At 47.6% G+C, this 16,311-nt stretch overlaps 1 long non-coding RNA gene across 1 annotated transcript in view; it reads left to right on the forward strand.

Moving 5' to 3' along the window:
* Positions 1 to 8,911: 8,911 nt before the first annotated feature.
* Positions 8,912 to 16,311, forward strand: part of LOC131579473 (uncharacterized) — a 50,863-nt gene continuing 43,463 nt past the window's right edge. Inside the window, exon 1 of the long non-coding RNA XR_009277716.1 lies at positions 8,912 to 8,981. This is a non-coding gene — a long non-coding RNA (uncharacterized LOC131579473). The remainder of the gene's footprint in view (positions 8,982 to 16,311) is intronic.

Below are 16,311 nucleotides of genomic sequence, written 5' to 3' on the forward strand. Positions count from 1 at the left end.
CAAGAGCAGATGGTCTGCTGACTTCTAAGCCACAGCAAAGACTGAGATAAGATATTGTTGGGACACCCTTCCAGCTATTTTTTTCCTTATAAAGTAGATGGAGAAGAAAAAATATATTCAAATAAATTTGCTCTGCTGTGGCCAGAAAAGTCACCTTTGTGATGGAGATCTTTGGGGGTTTCTGATGGATATAGCAGAGAAATGCTGGGAAATAGGATTTTGATTGTCAATATTGGAGTGTTTCCCTGTGGAATACATTGAAATGGCTGCTGGGGGTGGCAAGAACTCAGAGGGTTTATGTGATGTGCCTGCTGCTAAAATAGTTTGATTCCCAAGAAGATCCTGCATGCTATTTGAAATAAAAGGCCCCAGAATAAGTTGAAAATCCATGACTTTCTTTGGAGGTGCAAAAGAGCACAGAAGATATTCCCCAAGGAGGTAAGGTAGAAGGAAGTTCTTGTGCCTGCCTAAACCCAGGAGAAATAATTAATCTCTGGATTATTCCTGGCATACCAGAAATAGCATCGCTCTTGCAAAGATTCCTTAAGCTCTTGTGAAGTTGTCTGGATGTTGAATTATTGGAGTCCCTTCCCAATGAATATAAACTAGGAATGATAGAGCTGATTTGCATCAAATCCCTCCTTACTTTTCCTTCTCCCCTTTCTGACGATTACATGTCTCACATCACTCACTCCAGGCTTTCATCCCCAGGCCTTTCAAAAGAGCCTTCCTTGAATCATGGTATTTGTGGCTGTCTAGCACTTTCTGTTGTTTTTTTTTTTTATTTTGTGGAGTTTTCTGTTTGTTTTTGGGTTTTCTTGGGGTGAGGTTGTGGGGTTTTTTGGGGAAAATATTCTCGCTTTGACTTTTGTTAACTTCTCGTAACTTTGTTCCCTTGGCTATGCTGGGTCTGAAATTTTCCCCTTTGAAGGCATAAGCCGGTATTTCATTAGTTTGGCATTTGCTTTGTCTGTGCATTAAAAGATTAGTGGGATTGCTTGCTCTGAAGCAAAGGCTGCCTTCCAGTTCAGCTGTCACTCCCGATTTCCCTGCCCAGACAAAAGTCTGTGCATGGGGAGGGGGAAGCCGCTTTAGAGACGTTTTTGGTAAATTCTGACCAAAAATAATAATAATAAAAAAAATTAGATAGGACTTTGCTGGGGAAGGAAGCTTTGGAAATGTCAGGGTGGATGTCTGGCACTGCTCCCCTGGTGAGGGTTTAGTGGGGAAGGAGCTTAATGACAATCCCAAAGCTCAGGAGCAGGACTCACTGGAGATATTCTCCTTCCAGCCACCAGTGACTGCAGGATCAAGCCATGGCAGGGCTTCCCCCCTCCTTCCCACACAGGTTATGAGCACTGACTCTTCCTTGTGCATTCCAATCATGCAAATGCCTCCCAGAAGGTTTCAGTGATACCAACTAGGTCAAATTTACGCTCTGTAAATGAGTAATTCCCATTTCTCTTGTTTATTACCCAGGTTTCTTGCATCAGGGTAGAGGCAATTACAGAATTTTGTCTCATCCCTCTGTGACTTGATTAATGTTGTTTTTGACATCTTGGTTTCTTTGTGCTAAATGAAGAGTCATTTGTTGTCTCTTCCCTTCCTCCTCCTTCCCCTCCCCTCTTTCTCCTCTCATTTTTGCTTCTCCTGTTTAAAATCTTCCCTTTTCCCCCTCACAGGCTCCCAGAGGAGCCCAATAACCCAGCCTGTCCCCCACAACCTCTTTCTGCAGCAAGTTTCCTGAAACTTCCTCCTTTTTGTTTTGTTTCTGTTTTTCCTGCCCAGATCACTTTCCAGGATGCTCCACATGGGATGTGGTACCCTGTGGTGATTATCATAGAACCATGGAAGGATTTGGGATGCAAAGAGACCTTAAGGATCATAACTCCAACCCCATCCATGAGCAGGAACACCTTCCCCTAGACCCAGGGACATATTTCACTTGACCAATATTAGAATTCTTTCTGTTGCTGGTTGCTCTTTACAACTTCCTCTGATTTTTTTTTATTTTATTTTTTTAATATTTTTATTTTACTTTTTGTAGCTTAGTGGTGGAGATTTTTTTTTAATTTTAATACCTGAGCTGGCTCCTGACCCAGGTGAACTGCTGCTTTTAAAAGCTCCCCCTGGGGAAATCCTCTCTCTCTAAATGCACAGGTAGCCAGAGCAGCCTTGATCTTAATGCACCACTGAATTATGACCAGAAACTAGGGCAGGCATGGGAATAGGAGCTCTGGCTCCAGCCAGGGAATGCAGACCCCAGTTGGAGGCTGCCTTGCTGGGCATGTCTGAGTGCAGAGATGAGAACCCCGCTGAGAGATGCCTGAAGGATGTTCCTGGTCCCCCACAGATCAGTGACAGACAGCTGGGTGCAGATACACCTTGGCCTGGTGGTTTCCATCCAACCTGAAGTATTCCCTGTTCAGGGAAGGACAGATCTGTGGGAGAAGGGAGGTGGAAGCATTTCAATCCAAGGTGAAAGAGCCTAACATAGCTCCTTTTAATGCATGGATTTGTTTGGGTACTGGCAGGAAGATATGAAAAATGCTGACAGATAAGGAGATCCTGGGTCCAGATCCCTCAGGAAGGGGAGAGAATCTCAGGCCCCATAGGGGACAAATCAGTTTTGCTGTTTTTCCCATGCCAGGAATGCTTGTCAGAAGAGAAAGACCATTTTTTGCTGATACTTGACTTTTTCTTATGCTCACTTTTGTCTCTGGAGCTGAAAGATTTCTAGAGTTCAGTGTCTTTGGCAGATGACCAACTGAGGTGGGCCTGGGGTGGTTATCTAGATCCTGTGGACTGAAAAACTTCCAGGCAGTCCTAAAATAAATCCTTCTAGGCATCCTTAAGATGCAGGTGAAGAGCTGGAATGTTGCCCTGAGAATCAGGCCTTTTGATACCGTTATCATAATTTCTAGCCACTTTCCCAGGAAAGTAACTATAAACATAGGTGTTTATACCTTCCATTAAAGATTTGCCTTTTGATGGACTTCTCTCATGGCCAGTGAGGTTGGGAAGGTGGTGGTGACCTGACTATCCAATCCCTGGTTGTTGTCAAAAATCTATAAATACTGAAAGAACAAATAAACTTTCTTATTTCATCACACTTAGAGCTGTGTCTGTGTGAATCATTTCGTGTCTGGCAGTGACACTGGAATCCCTGAATTTGGAATTCTGGTCCTCTGCCTCAGTGGGCAGAACAGTTCTTCCACACCACAGGAAATCCTGGTACAGCTGTTCCTGTCTCTCCCAAAAACCTGAGACTGGGAACCTGCAAATGCTGCTGTGGCCAGGGGATCTCTGCTCTGTTCCCTCCTTCTAAAGTAGCCACATGCAAGAGATGGAGGCCTTGAAGGCTGCTCAAAACATGGAGTGTGTCCTTCAGTGTAGGTGTCACCTTTTCATGGAAGATTTCATAAAAACCAAGATTTTTCTCTTCTGCAAATTAATCCAGCCAGAGCAGCAGTAAGAGAATCCAACTCCAGAGTGGAAAAGTTGCTCTTTTCCCCTCAGACTTTGACAGATGGTCCAGATTAGTCTTAAGTTAATACAAGGCTTGTCAGCTGCCCTGGGATCTCAACATCTGGGTGTAAATGTCAGGCATGTCCTGTGAATAAGTCTAGACACCCCCCAAACCAGTTTCTTCTGAGCTAAAACCTTCAATTTCAAACATCCCTCTCCAGATATTCCACCTTTGATTGCCCTTCTCACCAGTGGGAAAAAGTCAGTGTTTGCAATTTCTTCTTTTATGGCCTTGTGTCCATCATATTGAATGCAAGTCAGCATCCTGCTGCATTATTGCAGCTTCCTTGGAGATATCCCTGATCCTTTGCCAGCCTTGCTGCCACTGGAGAAGAACCAACTGGTCCCACACAATCTCTTCTGTATCTTTAAAGTCTGGGGTTGTTTTTTTTCCCCCCAGCTTGTCAGAGCCTATCTGGCACAGGGATGTGGGGACATGAATTCCAGATGAGCACATTTGATTCCCTCAGACCATGCTAATGGAGAGGTGATCCACACCTACAGCTTTGGGAAGAGAAGTGCTCAACACTGATCCCAGAGGATGTGCTATTCACCAGGAAGCAGGAGAAGCCGAGCAGATCCAGATGGAGCCCCAGGTGTGTTCCAGGAGTTCTGGGAGTTGGGAAGAGCATCTGTCTTTGAGCCAGGTATCCTTGAGTATCACCTTGTTCATGCCCACCTTGGTGTTTAGCTCCAAAGGAGGATGGAGAAGCTCCTATCCAAGGCAGGGAGCTGCTCCAGGAACATGGATTTTCCATATTCATATTCAATGTCAGGATATTCCATGTGGAATGTCCTGAGTTATGAGGATTGAAATCCAGCTTCTGGCCCTGCACAGGACACTCCCAAGAATTCCCACAGTGTGCCTGCAGGACTGGGAAGGCTGTGGGCTTCATCCTCTGTCTATCCTGAGTCCTGAACACCAGCCCAGAGCATTTCATGGCTAAAAGAGTTGGAATAAACCAGCTCAAAACAAAAGTGCTTCTAGTCTAAGCCATGCTTGAATTAATCCTTCCCTGACTTCCCACTGACTCCACTTTTCCCACAAGTCCATGCAGATAAGAGGACAGGAGCACCCCATCCCCATGGAGATGTAATCAGCCATGAAAACCCATCTATCAGAGCCCAAATTTCATTTTTAGCTCTCAGCTCACAGAACTTTTACATGCCCTTATCTTGCCCTGTTGCAGGCCTGTTCCCAGGGGAGGAGGAGGACACGGGGCAGTGAAACTGGATGTTGTATTCTCACCATAAAAGAGAGACTAAAAATAGCTTGGAGGACTTGTGGAAAACCCTGTGTTGCTGAAGCATCTTTTGATGTCTTTTTATCCCAGGTTTTTTGGTTGGGGTTTCTTTTTTTTTCCTTGTTGAGAATTGTTTCTGCTGAGACCTTGGGAGATGTTGGAGCAGCGACCTCAGGGGCAAGAAATCAAGCATCCCACCAAAGAAGCATTTCCAGAGCTTCAGTGGATGCAGGAATGTACATCCCTGTTAACTATGGAGGCATGGGAGATGGGATATCCCAATATCCTGGGCTCCAGCTCTGCCTGATTACAACACCTGGCCCTTGGATATGAACTCTCCAGCCTTTTTCCCAGGTGACAGGGATCTTGTGCAGTGTTTTGACAGCTGAAACAGCCTGGAAATAATGAGCTGGGAGCAATGTTTTCTCTCCTGTCCTCTTCCCATTTGGAGAATGAGATGTATCATGGAGCAGGCGAGGCCGGGGCTGTTTGCTCAGGGCCGATGTTTAATCAGGGAGCTCTTCCCAGGGTCCCTTCCTGCCTTTGTCCCACCCTGACAGCTGGATATGGTTTTCCCACTTGCCTGTGGCTCAGCAGAAGGACAAGCACCCAGCAAATGTGGTTTAGGTTTGACTGGTGCCAACTGTTTGCATTGCAATATTTATTTTATTTTTGTTTCTATAGTTGCTTTAATGCTTCCAGAGCTCTCTTTTGCAGGGTTTTCTGCTCTGCAGCTGTAATTCTGCTGTCTTTATTTCTGTTCTACAGACCAGGCCTTCAGCAGGATTTTCCATTTGACTGGCTGCAATTTTAAACTCGTTAATCATTTTTATGGGAGTTCAGAGGTATCTTGTGGAAATCATTGCCGGGAAGAGCAGTGAATTTCAGTTTGCATCCATTCACACGTGCGTTTGCCTCAGGTCAACACCAAGAGTTGACAAGAACTGGAATGTAAAGCTATGTTGGCCATCGATAGCATAATAAATGCCTGGAGAATTAGAATAATAGCAGGGAAAGACACAGGATCTGGGATTCGTTGTGGTTCTTCCTCATGGTAGCACATTTGTCTGTCTTTTCAACATACAGAATATTTTGGGTTAGGAGGACCTGAAACTCATCAGTGGACAGCCAGTGATGCTTGGCTTGTTCCAACATAATCCCTGTGGAGGGAATCCTGCAAAATATGAGTTTCTCTTCTCATCTTCCAACAAAAACCTTGGGTGGGTGTATAAAAGGAAGAGGCTGGATGTGAGGAATGACTGCCTCAAAGGGCAGCCATCAATGTGTCCCATCCAAAAAGTCACTAAAAACCCCAGCCCTGTTCAAGTTGCAGTCCTGGAATATCCTAATGTGGAGTTCTGAATTATCTCTGTAGGATCACAGTTAAAATATTCAGGATGGCCAGGAAAGGCAGCATGCCTGCCCTTCTTCCTCCTCTTCCTTTCAGTGTAACATTTCAAAGGTGTTTTGCTCCTGAGACACATGTTCCCAAAGGGTCTTTTGGTGTTCTCCCAGGCTGTTTTGGTTAATTGCAGAGATTGGATATCCCAGGGTTTCTGTCTGGTTCAGACCCCTGTGTGTAACAGTGCAGAATGTTCTTTATCTGGACTGTGCGCTTAATTCTGAGCATTGCTCTCAAAGAAAATACAAATAAATGTAGTTATTTTGAGTGGAAAGCAGCCTTGGCTGTAGCAGGGATGTGCCAGATCATGGTTTAACTCCCTCTTTGTGCAGAACAGCACATCAATGATAATTCCACTCCACTCTCAGCCTGCTTCTGGATGAGCACAGGGTTTGTTTTTTTTCTCCAGCAGCCACTAGAGAGGTGGTGGATGTCCCATTCCTAGAAGTGTTCAAGGCCAGGTTGGGTTTGGGGCAACCTGGTCTACTGGAAGGTGTCCCTGCCTGTGGCAGAGGATGGAATGGGATGGTCTTTAAGATCTCTTCCCATCCAAACTATTCTGGGATTCTCTGCAGGGATCAGACTTGTGCCTTCCAAAGCAGCAGTTAAATCCTGCTTCTCCTCCTCTTTCCAGTTAATGATGGGCTGATTTTCAAATGAGTGAAATCGGTGTCTCACAGAGCCTGGTGAACAAGTTGAGCCAAAATCACAGGGATCTGGGATTCCTGTGTGGGATTTTTTTAATCTGCTGGGATTCCCCTGTGGCCCGGCTCCCATCTGCTGTTGGATGCTCTGCACCACAAGTCTGTCCCAGCCCATGGGCTCCTGCAAAGACCTGCCTGGACATGGACCCACAGCAGGTGAACCAGAACTGCTGGAAAGCTGCTTTGGAATGGGCTTTTTCCTGGGAAATCCTGGAGCTGTGCTCACACTGTGCTGCACCAGGGCCACGTCTCACGGTGTGTTGTCCCCAGCTCAATTCCCTGGCCCTGGGTGACAGCTGCCCAGTCTGTGAGGAGCTGGCTCCTGGAGGGAAAGCCAGCAGATGGTGCTGAACTTGCACTAACCAGGATGTAGAGAGGCAGGAAAGCCCTTTGTCCTGTCCCTCCAGCAGTGCCTGTTTGCCTGGACTGTAGTGATGGGGCTGAACCACCTCTTTGGGGGATGGTCCTCTGCACATCCTTCCAGGTGCAGGAATCTCTCACAGAGCCAGCTCCATCTTGGCAATTCCTTCTGTGTCCCAAGACCTTTTGCCTGATGGAAAAACCACTTGGAGCTTGCTTGTTGGTGGGTTTTTTTTTGATTTTTGTTTTGTTTTTGGGGTTTTGTTGTGTTGTGTTTGGTTTAGCCATTCATTTTTATTTTTTAGATGAGTGAAAAAATAAGCTGTTCTTACAGAAGCATGAGTCAGACTGGCAGTGCAAGCAATTTGCAGGATGGTTTGCTTATCAGCAACCCAAATCTGCCCCAGTACTGGGCTTTTTCCTGCTCTTACAAGTGTTTAGAAGTCATATCTTATGACTTTTGCTCTGATAGTCACCCAGGACTTGTAATAATGAAGCAACCATGACAACAGCAGAGCTTTCCTTCAGAGAGGAGCCTGTGGAGCAGCTCTGGTGTAACATCTGTGCAGTGACTGCTTGAGAATGTCAGGGTATTTCTGTAATCGATGATTTCCATGCAGTAATTTTGGCTGATGATCACTTATTCCATAACATTATCCTCAGAGGGAATGATTTCACAGCAGATATTTTTCTGGGGGCTAATAAGACTTCTTATTTTTTTCCCCAAAGGCTCTGTGAAAGTGATGCTGTTGTAACATGATCCATGCATATCATGTTTGGGTTGGAATGGACCTCAAAACACATTTTGTTCCACCCCTGCCACGGGCAGGGACACCTTCCACTGTCCCAGGTTGATCCAAGCCTCATCTAACCTGGCCCTAGACACTTCCAGGGATCCAGGGGCAGCCCCAGCTTCTCTGGGCACCCTGTGCCAGGGCCTCCCCACCCTCACAGGGGAGAATTCCTTCCTGATCTTCAGCATATGGCAGGACAACTTTTCCACCTGCAGAACTGAGAAGTTTGCATTTCCAAAGCAATCCACAGCCCTTGGAAGGACTGTAAAATCATCACTGGGGAAGTTACTGCAATTTTTTTTCCTTTTGGGTGCTGTGTTGTCACTTTGGGGCAGGGACAGAGGTGTAAATGAGGGGAAGAGCCTGTGCATCAGCAATTTTTGGTTTTATAGGACCTCAGCTTGTATCTCCTTTCCTATCTAAGGCTGATTTCTCCAGGTCACCTTTCCTGTCCCCCCACATCTGGTTAACTTGTCCAGCAATAATGGCTGATGGGACACATCCTGTTTCTTCACCCTCTGAAGTGGGTTTGCCATAGAAAGGCCTCCTTTATCACCCATGAAGTGTGGATGGGTAATGCCAAACCCTTTGGAGAGCCCCTTGAAGAGGGAATTATTCTTTCCTGGATGCCAGTGGGATGGGAGGGAGCTGCATGGCTCACTAGGCAAATTCCAGGGGCTGGAGTTGATTCCCAGTGAGAAGCCTCCCCTGTTGCTTGGGAAGCCTTGGTTCGTGTGGAGTGTTTTGCCTGTGAAGGGCTGAATGCATCAGAACCATTGGAACCTGTGTGATCCCACAAATCAGCACCTGCTTGACAAACTCCTGGAATAAGCCTTGACATGTGTTTTATTTTTGGGTGCAGAATTAAGGGAGCCATCCATCTCGAGCTGATTTGCAAGGATAAACCGGAGCTGGGAGAGCAGCACTGACTCAGCTCAGCATTCCTGGGGTGAGTTCAGCACTAACCTCTATTAATGATTTAGCACAACCATTGAAAATGTGGGAAATCAGCTGCTGAGGAGAATTCTGATGTCCTGGCTGACTTCAGTCTCCAGGCATGAAATGTCACCTCTGTTTTGAATATTTTTGTCCCTTCATTGGTGTCAACAGACAAATGTACACGTGTTTGGCTTAAGCATTCCTTGATCTGATCCCCTTCCATCAAGGATGCATCTTCCTTGCTCCAACCCCCCCCCCACCCCACTCTCTGGGACACTTACCTGGAGGGACAAATCCTGGTATGGGTCTGGCTTGCCTGTTTTTGTTTCTGGCAGCATGGTGAGGCCCTGGCACAGGTTTCCTGGAGGAGCTGCGGCTGCCCCATCCCTGGAAATATTCAAGGCTGAATTGGACCAGGCTTGGAGCAGCCTGGTCTAGTGGAAGATGTCCCTGCCCATGGCAGGGAGTTGGGCCTAGATGGTCTTTAAGATCCCTTCCAATCCAAGTCATGTTGGAATTTCTATTGATTCCTCTAGGAACTTGTCCTGCACCACTGGGAACTGTGGGAATTGCCCAGTTCTGTTGCTGCTGTGAGTTCTGTTCAGCTTTCTGCTTCTCAAGTGCCTTGTGGAGAAGAGTGTGGGTGGACTCTGGAAGAATATCAGGGGCTTGGCCTAGGGCTGGAGAGTGGCATCACCTCCTGGGGAGAGAAGGGAGACTGAGGCTCCAGAGGGAATCTTGGCTACAGGACTTTTGGGGAATGCGTGGTGGTGCAGGGAGGAGGATTGCTCCTCCTGGCTGTCCTTGTGAGAAGGGCAGGGGGAAACTGGCATCAACAAAGGCATGGATCCACAGCCAGCTCCTCCAGAGCCAGTCTGTTCCTCCCCCAGAAGCAGCTCTGTGTTCCCTCAGGATAACAGATTTCCACACATCCCTGCTTTAGATCCCCAGGGATTGCAGCACTTGAGATGATCGCTCGCTGCTGTGTGCGTTCTGCTAGCCAGTCACAAGTGGGGTGGTGGTTTATTTTCTGAATTTTAAAGGGTGTTTATGCACTGAAGGATTCAAAATGAATAATTCTGGCTGCTCTAAAGCAATTAGCTTCTTTCAACGAGCAGCCTTCAAAGAAAATGTTGCTGTAGACAAGCCATTAGGGAAGCAGATGGAATATTCTGGGGCTCAGCTGTGAAGGGACCAATCCTACAGTTCCTGATCCCTGTGTAGCCTCTTCCACAGGAAAAGTTTTCCTATAAAATTAGCCATCAGGTGTCAGAAGCTGGCATTTGTGCCTTCCTGAAGTGGCTGGGGTACATTGGAAGCTCTCCTTGAAGCAGGACTCCAAGGCTTGTTGGCAGAAATGCACCTGGATGCATCCAACTGGAGCTGCTGATGCCAAGTGGAGACCTGCCTCTCTGTTTTCCATAATGTGCCAACTTCCCACCCCAAATTTTGGCCTGACCTTGAAAAGGAACATGATTATACTCCATGATTGTGCCTACAAGCATGGGGAGTGACAGGGCTGTGGGATGGAGAGGATTGAACCTGCTGGCTCTGGAGAGAGGGGTTTCCCTGCCTGTGCCTCAGGAGGGATATTGAGGCATTAAGCAGCCGACTGGGTTTATAAAAAAGCCAAAAAAAACAATAACAAAAAAGCTGTGTAAAGCTTTGATGTGTCTTGCCTGTCCTTGCACCAAGCTTTGTACATCTGTTTCGCTGCAGGGCTGAGCTCTGATCCTCCATGGACACACAGGATTTGGTTTCTTTACATCCTGGCTCCAGCTATGCTGCCAAATCCAAGTGTATTTGGCCCATCTGGGCTGCCACAATCCATTAGAGTCAGGATAAACTGTGATGCCTCCAGCCTGGGTGCTCTGGTAGCTCAGGTAGCAAACAGAGCTCCCTGGATGCAGAGTCACAGCCAGGAGCAGCAGACATTCCATGTGTTCAGCATGAGTTATTCCCTGAAGACAGCACCCTGTCTGGGCACAAGGGGTTTGCTTTGAATTCTGTGGGAGATGCACCTCACAGCTGGCTGCAGAATCACTTATGCCTGGTACTTGGAAAGGAAACACAGCTGTAAGCGTCCAAGACCAGGCTGGATGGGGCTTGGAGCAACCTGGGAATAGTGGAAGGTGTCCCTGCCCATGGCAGGGGGTGGGATAAGATGAACTTTTAGGTCCCTTCCAGCCTGAGCTATTTTATGATTCTAGTCTTCTGAAGGTGCTGTTGGACAGGTTTCTGTCTCTTAGCCCTTGTCCCACGGCAACAGATCCTCCTAAAAAAATTGTCCCCATCTTTCAGGTGCTCCCACAGGGCCACCCAGCTGTGCTTCTCTCACCTGGCTCAGGAGGTACAACTTGCAAACCCTCCTGGCAAGAGACAGGAGCATCCATTACATGGGGATTTAATCCCAAATCCTCTTTGGGGACAGATGTGGGGCGCAGTTTGACAGCAGTAGCCTGGCTCTATTAGTGTGACACAGCAGAGAGGAACTGTTCAGGATCTGGCTGGAGTGTGTAAAACGCATTTGGAGGAGGAACTGTGATTTATGATGAAGCTGCACAGCCCAGTATGACTGCAGCATTTGGTTGCCTCTCTCTGTACTCATCTCCTCCTGGGTTTCTTTGTAACTTCTCCATGTTTTATTTCACATTTCAACTTCCCCTGTTGAGCCTGGCAGTCTGGAAATGGGACTCCGGGAGGGCTTGGCCAACGAGAGCCAGTAGGTGCCATTCCTGGGTCATTTTGAATATTCTTCTGGTCACTACACTCTAACTGCAGCCCTCCAGCTAGGTCTGAGCTTACAGCAGCCTGTGAGGGTGGGATATCCCTTCCTGGTGCTTGGAGTTCAGGGAATGAACCCATCTCCATGTGCCTGATGCGGCCGTGACCACGGTGAAGGCCAAACTCCTGGACTGCTTTGGCTCATTCTGCCTCTCACTGCGTCATGTCCTTGTTTTGGCAGTCTTCCTGTCTGGTTATCCAGCCCAAAATTCTCAGGGGCCAGCTTCTCCTAATGGAGATCAGGAATCTGGGTCACTGCTTATGGGCTGAAGGGTGGAATTAAGCAGCACTTGTTTGATAAGCTTGCTCCCTGTAATGAGAAAACATCCTGGTGTGATGCAAAAGGTGCCTTTGAAGTCTCAAGAGATCCTGGAGAAAGGCAAAATGGGGGGGGGTGGAATCTAATCCTAAATGTAACTGGCATGAAGGAGTTGCCTTTTGTGTGTGAGGATTGCATGGCAGCGTGGTGGCTGTGCTGTGATTGTTGCAGGACTCAGTGACACTGGCTGTGTGTTCCCTTTGCCATTGGCCATAGGCAAGTGTCACCTCCCTCTCGTTCGGCAGATCAGTGTTTTCCTCAGGGGATTGGATCATGTTTCAGCGCCGAGGTTCTCAAAGTGCATGGATGACAATTTGCCTGTAAGCTGATGTGGCCTTGTCAGCAGAAGGAGCTCTGTGGGTTGAATTGAATTTCTGCCACTCCGTGGGTCTCAGTGCATTGAATCCTAGAATATTTTGAGTTGAAAGGGACCTTAAAGCTCATCTCTTTCCAACTCCCTGCCATGGGCAGGGACACCTTCTGCTGTCCCAAGCTGCTCCTGTCCAACCTGCCCTTGGACACCTCCAGGGATCCGGGGGCAGCCACAGCTGCTCTGGGCACCCTGTGCCAGGTCCTGCCCACCCTGCCAGGGAACAATTCCTTCCCAATATTCCATCTAATCCAGCCCTCTGGCACTGCCACTCTCCTTGCCCAAGGCCCAGGTTGGCCAGCAGGCCTTTTGACTGTTCATTAGAGTCAGCATCCTCCAGACTGAGCTCTTGAAATCTGCCCCGTTCTTGTTTCTTTGCAAGAGTTTAGAGTTTCAGGTAAGTTAAATGTACCTTTTCAAAAGTTTTGAGCAGCTCTTTGTAGAGAGGAACGAATAAGGAATGTGCAATGTGAGTTCACCAGAGTTCATGAAATATTTGCAGTTCCCCCGTCATCCTTGGAGTTCATACTGACCCAGGAGCCTAAACCAGGGGCCAGATTTTAAAAGCTTTTCTGTTTGCAAAAAAACAGTACTTTGGTCATCATATCTGACAGCTGAATTGTTTTTTCCAGTGGAAAAAAAAAGGTCATTTTTATGGCCAGATATAGCAAATGTGAACTCTGGCCATAGGCAGGGCAGCCTTGAGGTATCAGAAGTTTTATTTCTGGTTGTAAGTCAAGAGGAATTATGGAGGTGAGTGGCTTTTAAGACTGCCTGCTGCAGAAGCAGGTGTGGCTCTTGAGGGGAAAGGTGGAGGAATGCAGGTGGTGGAGTTGATAAGGAACACTGAGAGGAAGATGAGAACATCTGTGTGTGCAATTCCTGGCCCTGCTGATGGATGGGAGAGCTGGGCATGGTGCCTGCTGATGGTGATACCAGCATCCCTCACTGCCACCTCCTCGGCCAAGGAAACGGCAGCGCTGCAGCTCCTGCCAATATTTTGGGTTGCCTTGGCCAGCCTCAACCCTGGTTTGCTTTCTGTGCCTGAGTTCAGCCTCTGTGAGTTCATTTGGGTATAGTTCCAGTCAGTGTTGCATTTTCTGGCATGTTTTTTTGTGTGTGTGTTTTATCAGGAGACACTGCAGGCCGCACCTGTAAGCTGGGCTCTGTAAGATCCAGTTTTTGAAGGCAGGGAAAGATGTGCACACCTTAATTAAACATCTGCTTAATTGTTGTCTGCTGGCAGAGGGCTGGGCTTGGGTGCAGGACCTCAGCTCTTCACACAGGTGCTGTGAGGGACTCCCTGTGTGACTCTCTTTGCTTGTCCCCAAAATCTACCCCCTATTGCCCTGTACCAGCTGTGGGGCAGTCGAGAGTGCCCTGCTGCAGCAGGAGGTACCTGGGGATACCCCTACAGCATCTCCTCTTCTCCCTCACTGCTGGCTGCCTCCCTGTGGGACTAAACCAGGCTGGCTATCCCTTGGCCAAACATAAATCCCTCTTCCTTCAGCCCAGCCCAGCCCAGGCCCTCTGCCACTCCTGCCCCGGTGCTGCTGCCCAGCCTCGCTGCCACTCTGCTGCAGCAGCTTCAAACAAAAAGCCCTCTGTGTTTGCATCTCGTATCTTGAACAAAAATTTTACCAAAAGCGTGTTCTGCCCATGCTGCAGTCAGAGGATGAGGGAAGAGCGAGCACAGTAAGAGCAGAGGGGCCGGGTGTCCCTCCTGCAATGTGTTTAAGTGCAATTAAATAAACAGAGGCTGTTAAATCCTTAACATGCTTTTGTTTTGACATCAAATTCATGGCAAATTTTATGATTTGTGTCAAAATGCTTAATGCCAGAGAGCATCTCCGGAGGAGGCTTCCCCTCCTGCAGGTCCAGGGAGTCTGGAAACTCCTGGGGGGACGGGAAACATTCCCAGCAGTGCTCACAAGCCTTAAATGCTCACAGCAGTGGCACTGCTGGGCTTAAATGCAGCTCTTGCTAATGATGCCTCCCTCAACAGGGCTTTTTCCTCTGTGATGCTGTTTGAGATTAATGATAACGTCTGATTGTCCTTCCTAGGGTGGTGCATGGTCTAATCAAACCTGTTCTTATTAAGAGTGACGCTGGTAGGCCAACTCCTACCCAAGCATCAGCAAGAATTTCTAGGAAATTGGAGTGAAACCTGAGTGGGCTTGGAAGTTTTGTGACTTTTGAGGGGCTCTAAGGCAGTGAAATCCTCAGATGACGAGTAACAGGGTCATATTTTTCACTAAAAGCCATGCTTACTTTTTGTGAGGCTTTTTGCCTGGCTTAAAATCAATTCAGCTGAGCTGATTTTTAAAGCCAGGCAGAGTCACAGTGCAGCTGCCTCTGGGGGGAGGCTTGAAGGTAAAAGAAGAACTATTAAGGCTGGCAAAGTCCTCTAAGATCACAGAATCCAACCACTGCCCCAGCACTGCCAAGCCCAGCATTAAACCGTGTCACCAAGACTTTCTGCATGGACCTGCTTTCAAAACACCTGGAACTGGCTTGGACCAGAGGATATTTTAGGCTTTTTCTGGTGGGTTTTGAGCTCCTATCTGTGCTTCAGTAGTATTAGGTAATTTACTTCTAGGTGTTTACTGGGGTAAACGTCTCAAGGAAGATGAAATGCAGGCCAGCTGTTGTTACAGCAGCTCATTTAAGCTTTTATATCAAATATTGAGCCATAAAGTGCTGCCTCACTGTTACATCTCATATCTGTAAGCTCTGGCATCAGTGAGGGATGCTGGAATTGGATCAATAGAAGGGGAAAAGTCAGGAATGGAGGGAGGGGGGGAATGCACTCTGAGTCATTAAGAAGTGTTGTCAGCTTGCTCTAACAAAGAAAGGAGAATGCCTGTGGAGTTCAGTGGGATCAGGACAGGGCAAGTTGGAAAACATTCAGCAGGTGAAGCACTTCGTGGCTGGAGGCATGATCAGCCAGAGTGGCCACCAAATTTTTAAGCAGGAGAAGTTAAAAGGTGACAAAACATCCTGCTGAAAGGTGAGGTGGTGCTTCAGAAGGGAAGTTAAATCCCTGTGATGTGTGTTTTGGCCTGGCACCTGTCAGTGCTTTCTTTCTGCTGCCAATGCCTTAATTAATCCCTTTTATTTCTCCTGTGCCATACAATACAGCCTGCTCAGTAATGGTGGAGCTGCTTTGCTTCCTTCAGATGGAATGGATAATCCTTCCCAGCTCTAAGCTGGGATGTTGTTCCAGGCCTTTCCTACTGGCGTGAGGGAGTTGCCATGTGGAGACGAGTGGCTCCTGTCTGACAAAAGCAGAAGAGGCATCCTTTCCATCCTGAAGGCATTGGCTGGGCTCTGACCTGCTGCAGATTTCAGTGTCTTAGGGGAAAGAGGCTGAAATCTGAGCTGGTTCTGGGAAAGTCCAAATGTGGGCTCCTCAGCTTCCACACCTTCCTGCTTGGGAACCCAAGGATGCAATATGGGGGGTGAAAAGAGCACTTTGAGCCTGGGAAAATCTCTGCTCTGATGCATCCTATTTCTTCCTGAGGAACCAGTCTCATGTCATGGGTAGATTTGCTGCTGGAAGCTGGAGAAGTGGAACAAAACTTGAGAAATTCCCCTTGGTTCTTCCCATCCTTTGTAAAATAGGGATGCACTGGGATCCACCATTGAGGGTGGCCCACGTTCAGCAGCATCTGGGAACCTACAGGTCACTGAGCTCTGGAGCTGTGAGGTTTTCTGGGCTGCTGTGCTGTGCTCCTGTGTCCATGTCCTGTCCATAGATGCTCCTGCATGTGTATGGTTAGTGGGAATTTTTATGATATTACTGTGGTAACATCAATTTAATGAAATCATTATGGTAGTGTGAATTTTTGGTGGTCCAAGGAGAGC

This window comes from Poecile atricapillus, chromosome 5 (assembly GCF_030490865.1).
Source record: "Poecile atricapillus isolate bPoeAtr1 chromosome 5, bPoeAtr1.hap1, whole genome shotgun sequence".
NCBI classification, from domain to species: domain Eukaryota; kingdom Metazoa; phylum Chordata; class Aves; order Passeriformes; family Paridae; genus Poecile; species Poecile atricapillus.